We start from the raw sequence: 7,794 nt of genomic DNA, 5'->3' as shown, positions 1-7,794 counted from the left end.
AATTATTTTATTCTTTAAAACTATATATAAATAAGTCATGTTTATTATAGAAAAAAGAAATCAATTATAATCTTGCCACTCAGAAATAATCTCTGTTAACGTTTTTGGGGTGGGGCATGGTGACTCATGCCTGTAATCCCAGCATTTTGGGAGGCCAAGGTGGGAGGATTGCTTGAGCCCAGGACTTCAAGACCAGCCTGGGCAACAAAATGAGACTCCAGCTCTTCAAAAAAATAAAATAAAAAATAAGCCAGGCGTGGTGGTGTGCACCTGTGGTCCCAGCTACTCAGGAGGCTGAAGTGGGAGGATTGCTTAAGCCTAGGAGGTCAAGGCTGCAGTGAGCCGTAATCGCGCCACTGCATTCCAGCTTGGGTAACAGAGCAAGACCTGCTCTTAAACAACAACAACAACAAACGCACGTTTTTAGGGTATAATCTCTTGGACCTCCCCTCATTCCAGAATTCACCTCTGTGCCCATATTTGCTGGGATACTTCTGATAGGTGCCCCCATGGTCTACTGGATGTATTCAAATGCCACGTCAGCTAGTTTTTTTCTTTTAAAGTCAGTAAGATAGGGACCCGGCAAATGCCACTTCTTAGTGAGCATGTATTGCAGGATAAGATGTATTTGCCAGCTTGCATGTGGATCTAGATTGTGGAATTACCTTCCTTGTGGCCTCCACACATCTCCAAGTGAGAATGTCTTGCCTGCATTTTTGGAATAGCCTCCTTCTAGTTATGTGGCCTCCAGAGTGAGCAGAACAAAGACGCTAATGCATAGGATCACTCCTCTGATTGCAGCCTTCCGTGGCTTTGCATCCTGATTTGGGACAGGCTTGGGACCCTCACCTGCCACCTGTGTCTCTTCAGGGTGCGAGGCTTTGCTTGCCTTTCCAGTTTCTTTACTTGCCTCCTTACCAAGGGTGTTCACGCTGTAGCCTCATCAGACAATTTGCTCTTCCTGGAATGGGATGGTTCTTTGCACCCAAGGATTGTTGTACGGGCTGCTCCCGCTGCCTGGAGTCAGTTTCCCTTCCCCATTTCTTGTCTGACTAGTATTCCTACTCTTCCTTCAAGGCTTAGTCCGAATATCATCTCCCCTAACTACCCTGCCCCATCTTGTCTCCTGTCACTTACGTGCGTCTCCTCTGTGGAGACATAACAGGCCACTGTTAGACTTTGCCTCATTAAAAATCTGTCATCTGTCTCCCTCACCAGACTATGAGCTACCTGAGGGCAGATATTGTAGTTTTTCTTTTTTTAGACAGGGTCTCGCTCTGTCACCCAGGCTGGAGTGCAGTGGCGCAATCATGGCTCACTGCAGCCTTAACCTCCTGGGCTCAAGTGATCCTCCCACCTCAGCCTCCCAAGTAGCTGGGATTATAGTCATACACTATTGCACCCAGATAATTTTTTTTATTTTTTGTAGAGACAGGATTTCATCATGTTGCCCAGGCTGGCCTCAAACTCATGGGCTCAAGCGATTCACCCATCTTGACCTCCCAAAGTACTGGGGTTATAGGCGTGAGCCACCATCCCTAGCTAATTTTTGCATTTTTTGTAGAGACAGGGTCTCACCATCTTACCAGGCTGGTCTTGAACTCCTGGGCTCAAGCAATTCACCTGCCTCAGCCTCTCAAAGTGCTAGGATTACAGGTGTGAGCCACCACTAGGGATTGTATTTTTTAACTCTTTTTTTTTTCCTTCAGCCAGTCACAAAAAAATCTGGCCTACAATACATATTGAGTTCAAGAAGATTTTTTTTAACTGACTAGAATAAAAGAATAAAAACTATACCTATAGCTGCTCAATGTTATTGTTGCTTAAGAGGTGAGCATTTTTATTAGATCCAGGTACAGAATAAATTTCACAACTGACTCGGACAACAAGTTTTACACACCTATGATCTTAATGCTTTACATTATGTAAATTACCTCATGTGAATTACTTAATTTAATCCTATCTCAACCTCACAACAGCCACATGAGATGGGAGTAATTTTAAGTTATAGATTAGCCAGACTCAGGGATATATCAGGATCTTACAAATGGTAAATAACAGGACCAGAATTTGAACCAAGGTCAAAATTATGATCGTTCTCTAAATCAAAATGATTAGGATTCAATTGTCTTTAAAGTTTTCTGGGGCCAGGCACAGTGGCTCACCCTGGGAGGCCGAGGTTGGCGGATCCCTTGAGCTCAGGAGTTCGAGACCAGCCTGAGCAACATAGAGAGACCCTGTCTCTACAAAAATACACAAAAATTGGCCAGGTGGGATGGCACAGACCTGTAGTCTCAGCTACTCGGTGGTCTGAGGTGGGAGGATCACTTTGAGTTGGGGAGGCTGCGTGAGCTGAGATTGAGCCACTGTACTCCAGCCTGGGTGATGGAGTGAGGCTCTGTCTCAAAAATAAATAAATAAATACATACATAAATACATAAATAAATTAATAAATAAATATTTTTGGATGCAGAAATTTGTTTCCAAAAAGGAATATCCCTAAACTGGACCCCTTGGTCACCTGGTTCCTCATAATTTAGCAGCTGAATAATCACGGGTTCACATCCTTCTCAAAGGTTACTGGGTGTGGTGGCACATTCCTATAACCTCAGCTACTCAGGAGGCTGAGGTGGGATGATTGCTTGAGCCCAGGAGTTTGTGTCCAGCTGGGCAGCACAGTAAGACCCTGGCTCTTTAAAAAAAAATGTAACTAAGGGACTTATGACGAAATCTTTTCCCGTCCTTCGTCTCAACTACGATAAACTTTCTCCCGTCATCTTTCCTCAACCGAACATTTTCTGCATAACTTGGAAAACTGGTAGATTGTTACCACAAACAAGGGACTGCTCGTCCAGGTAGTATATCGGGCGCATTGACGTTTTGAAGATCTTAACAGAGGGACTGTGATACTGGATGTTCTTTATGTGTAGAAAAGGGCCTTGTTCGACTTAAAGCTCTCATTCACTCAAAAACATTTACAAAGGACTTAACAATCACAGATAATAACAGTAGCTAATGTTTATTGAGGGCTTAGTATGTGAGAGGCACTGCTCTGCCTGCTTTATGAATAGTAACTCATTTAATCCTCAACAACCCTCAGGCAGGAACTATTGTTAAGACAGTCTATAGATGAGCAAACTGAGACAGAGAGGGCAAGTAACTTGCCCAAGGCCACGGAGCCTATAGTATGCTGCCTCTCCCCCCAAGCACAAGGCTCTCAGCCAGCTTAGGGTAGATGACACAGGTCCTGCCCTCATGGAACTTATGTGCTCGTGCAAGAGAGACATGGAACAAGGAACTTCGGTACTTGGTTCTGGGGACACATGCAAGGTGATAAGAGGTATAAGAAAGAAATGTTGGGCCGGGTATGGTGGCTCACACCTGTAATCCCAGCACTTTGGGAGGCTGAGGAGGGCAGATTGCTTGAGGTCATGAGTTCAAGACCAGCCTGGCCAACATGGTGAAACCCCCATCTCTACTAAAAATACAAAAAATTAGCTGGGTGTGGTGGCACACACCTGTAGTCCTAGCTATTCAGGAGACTGAGGCAGGAGAATCGCTTGAACCTTGGGAGGCAGAAGTTGCAGTGAGCCGGAGATTGCATCACTGCACTCCAGCCTGGGCAACAGAGCGAGACTCCATCTCAAAAACAAACAAACAAACAAACAAAAAAAAAACATTGGACTGCTGGACTGCTAGCTGATGACTTTAGAGGAATCAGAGGAGGTGACATTTTAGCTGGATCCTGAAGGATAAGTAGGAGTTCAGTAGGTTGACAAGGGTGGGGTTTGTTGCAGAGAGTAACCTTTGCAAAGAGGATAAAACATGTAAAATGTGGAGGTGGAAGAAGAAGAACTTGTTGAAGAACAGCAAGAATTTCTGAGTGACTGGCTCCCAGGGTCCACAGGGGAAGCAGCAGGAAGAAGGCTGGAAAAGTAGGTTGGGCCAAATCATGGAGGGACTAAAGGAACTGTACGTTAGTTGGTGAGAAAGGAAGAGTTACTGGAGATATTTAAACAGAGGAGCAGCATGATTACATTTGTGTTATACTTATGAGCAGTGGGGCAGATGGACAGGGAGGCGAGAGTTTAAAAAGGAAACCAGAAAATCCATCAAAAGGCAGTTGGAGGATCACACCTGTAATCCCAACATTTGGAAAGGCCAAGGCAGGAGGATTGCTGGGGTGCAGGAATTTGAGACCAGACTGGGCAACATAGTGAGATCCCATCTCTTAAAAAAAAAAAAGTTAGCCTGGTATGGTGGTGCATGCCTGTGGTCCCAGCTACTCAGGAGGCTGAGACGGGAGGATTGCTTGTGCCTGGAAGGTCGAGGCTACAGTGAGCCATGATCACACCAATGAATTCCAGCCTGGGCAACAGAGCAAGAGCCTATCTCATAAATAAATAAATAAATAAATAAATAAATAACTGACAGTTAGAATTAGCTAAGAAACACATAATCCCCCAAGGAAGGAATTGGTTGGCAAAGTATTTTAAGAAGCAGAATCAATAAAACTCAATGACCCCAAAGCTTCTCACCTGGGCCTATGTGAATGGGGAGGACATTAACCTTGGCAGGGAATAAAGGAGGAGGAGCTCATTTGTTTGTCTATTTATTTGTTCAACAGACACTTGGTCAGAGCACAAGAACCTGCCTCAGGTACTGGGGCTACAGCGGCGATTCAGACACAGGCCTGCTCTTGCAGAGCTCGTAGCCTCATGGGCAAGGCAGACAAGTAAACACACTGATTACAAGGCAAAGTAGTGTGTGGGCCACCCCCTGAGTCACAGTCTGATGGTGACATCTTGACATCTTGCCCTTGCTGGCATGGCCAGCCCTAGAGGCGGCACTGGTTCCTCTGGTCACTCTGCCACCCCCTCACTGAAGAGGTCCACCCTGGCTTCCTTAGGGCACAGGGGAAGAGCCTGATGTGGACATTTGGTGATGGCAGAGCTGGAGCCAGGGCACAGCTGCTCTGAAGGCAGGGCAGAAACTCGGCCTTCCAGTGGGTGAGCCACATCAGTGCCCATCTGGGAAATCCAAGAGCCAAATGCTGGTAGAACTGTATAGAAACACCTAATCAAGGCTCTGGGGGGAACAGAGCCAAGAGTTTATTTTTAATTAATTTATTTTTTTTAGAGACAGGGTCTCACCCTGTTGCCCAGGTTTAAGTGGTGCAGTCGCAGCTCACTGCAGCCTTAAATTCCCAGGCTCAAGCAATCTTCCCACCTCAGCCTCCTAAGTAGTTGGGACTACAGGTGTGCACCACCACACTCAGCTAGTTTTTAAATTTTTTTGTAGAAACGGGGTCTCCTTATGTTGCCCAGGCTGGTCTTGAACTCCTGGGCTCAAGCGATCTTCCCAGCTCGGCTTCCCAGAGTGCTGGGATTAGAGGCGTGAGCCACTGTGCTCAGCCAAGAACCAAGAGTTTAAAGCTGGGCAGATATGAGACAAGAACAAGCCAGAACGTCCAGGGATGATTGCCCTAAACCCCGGGGAACTCGCTGTTTTCCCTCACAGCTGTTATGCACATAGTACTCGGGTTCTAGGGGCTGGCAAAGAGGATCAGAAGTAGAACCAGTGCGCTGGTTTCTACATGCTGCAGAGAAGTGGCCCAGTCATCACATCCTTTTCCATCCTCCCAGATAACCCGCATCAGTTCATCCAGGTGTGCTGTGGATTGCAAGGCATGAAGATCGACTATCTGTAATTGTTTCTGCAGGAGGCAAGCTGCAGGAGACAGAGGGAGGTAGAGCGAGAGGCCAAGTACACAGAGAGCAGGGTCTGTGAGGAGAGGATTGTCGCCCACTCTCCCTCTCCAGTTTCCTCTCTTTAGAAAGAAAAAGGAATGGACAGAGTCAGCAGAATCTGGAGGCTGCGTTGAAGCTGCCTGTGCTTCTGAACGAAGCAGCCGGTGCCACTCGACCATCTGGGACACCTGTGGAATTCAGGGCCCCTCTCAGAACATTCAGGGCATGTGGACAAGGTCAGCCGCAGGGTGAGGGAGGTGGGTAGAGAAAAAGATAACAGGAAGTGAGCAAGAAAGGGAGCTGCAAAGAGAAAAAAGAGAGCTGGAGAGGAGGAAAGAGGTGAAGGTCCTGTTTCCTGTCCCTGGATTCTTACTGCTCTGCTCACAGCAGCTTCATTTCACACAGTGGCACCACAGCTGATGTGGCCCCTTGGGGAGGCAGTAGTGGCAGGAGAAGGCTGGGTTGGGGACCAGCTGGGTGTGTCATGAGTTTCTGAACCTGGAGTACCTGAAGCCTGATGCTCCCTGATGGGAGATGACAACAGGTGGACTGAGCCACTGAAGAGAGGGAGGCAACGTAGGAAGGGAAGGGATGCTACGGCAAGCATGTGGTTGAGGACACTGGTGGCTGGAGTCCTGGGAGTTCTGCAGTCTCCTTTTGGGGTTGATCGGAGCCTTTGGCAGCTTGGGCAGCAGCCATTCATTGCTGTCTTTTCATTTTATTAACTTTAATTTGTAACTGGGTTGATCAGCAACTGTTCTTCCTGGAGGGTGTAATTAGGGTTATAAATAAAGCCAAGTGGAGAGTTTGGACAACCAAGGGCTGTGTATTCTGTGCCACAATGAGCCTGGGGCCCCTCACAACACCCTCCCTGGAGGACGCCATTTTCCAACAATAGGTTTGTCACCTCATTGACTCGAAGGGAAGACTGAAGTTGCACAGAACCTCTTACTTCACAATTTGGAAGGAGTCAGCTTTGGCAACCTTGATCTTCTAGAAACCAGCCATTTGGGGGTATTTCCTGGTGGAGATTTTTTAATTTAGAGCCCACAGCATTTAATTCATCCCAGATGTCCCAGCTTTTCATTGGCACCCTCCAGGTATAGTGCATGTTCCTCTCCACCTACCTTGTCCAGGCTGGACCCAACGTCCCTCAGATCTGACTGCTTCTCTCCACCCCTACTGCCCAAGCTTTAGTTCAAGAACCACTCAGTTTCCCTCTGGATTATTCCTTGGTCCTCCTGGTCTCCCCATGGCCCTCTCACTGTCTCCAAAATAACCATCCTAAAGTACAAATATCTCCTTGTTTTAGCACTCCAGGACAACCCTAAACAGCCAGCCCCTCACATCTCTTGCCTTTGCACATGCAATTTCCTTCTCTTTGAATCTGTGTCTCTCTCTTGCCCTTACACGTCCGTCATTGCTGGGTCTGAAATTGGTCCTTACTGTCTTAAATCCTGTGTGTCAGTGTCATTCTGGATTTGCAGATGCATCTTGGACAGGGATCGTATCTCTGAATTTTTTTTCTCTAAGGTCTAGCCCAGATAAGGCCCATATATAGATGTCCTAGGTGATAAGGTTCTAAATGTTCTACATGATAAAGCTGCTGCTATATATGTGGCTAAGTATTGAAACCAGCACTGTCCAATACAACTTTCTGTGGTGATGGAAATATCTTATGTCTGCCATGTGCAGTATGGTAGCTACTAACAACATGTGGCGATTGAACATTTGTTTTTCTTTTTTTTTTGAGACGGAGTCGCGCTCTGAAGCCCAGGCTGGAGTGCAGTGGCCGGATCTTAGCTCACTGCAAGCTCCGCCTCCTGGGTCCTGCCATTCTCCTGCCTCAGCCTCCTGAGTAGCTGGGACTACAGGCGCCCGCCACCTCGTCTGGCTAGTTTTTTTTGTATTTTTTAGTAGAGACGGGGTTTCACCGTGTTAGCCAGGATGGTCTCGATCTCCTGACCTCGTGATCCACCCGTCTCGGCCTCCCAAAGTGCTGGGATTACAGGCTTGAGCCACTGCGCCCGGCCGCGATTGAACA

The sequence above is a fragment of the Macaca nemestrina genome, chromosome 17 (genome assembly GCF_043159975.1).
Source record: "Macaca nemestrina isolate mMacNem1 chromosome 17, mMacNem.hap1, whole genome shotgun sequence".
Lineage (NCBI taxonomy): Eukaryota > Metazoa > Chordata > Mammalia > Primates > Cercopithecidae > Macaca > Macaca nemestrina.
The sequence above is the reverse complement of the archived record's forward strand: the minus strand, read 5'-3'. Positions refer to the sequence as shown.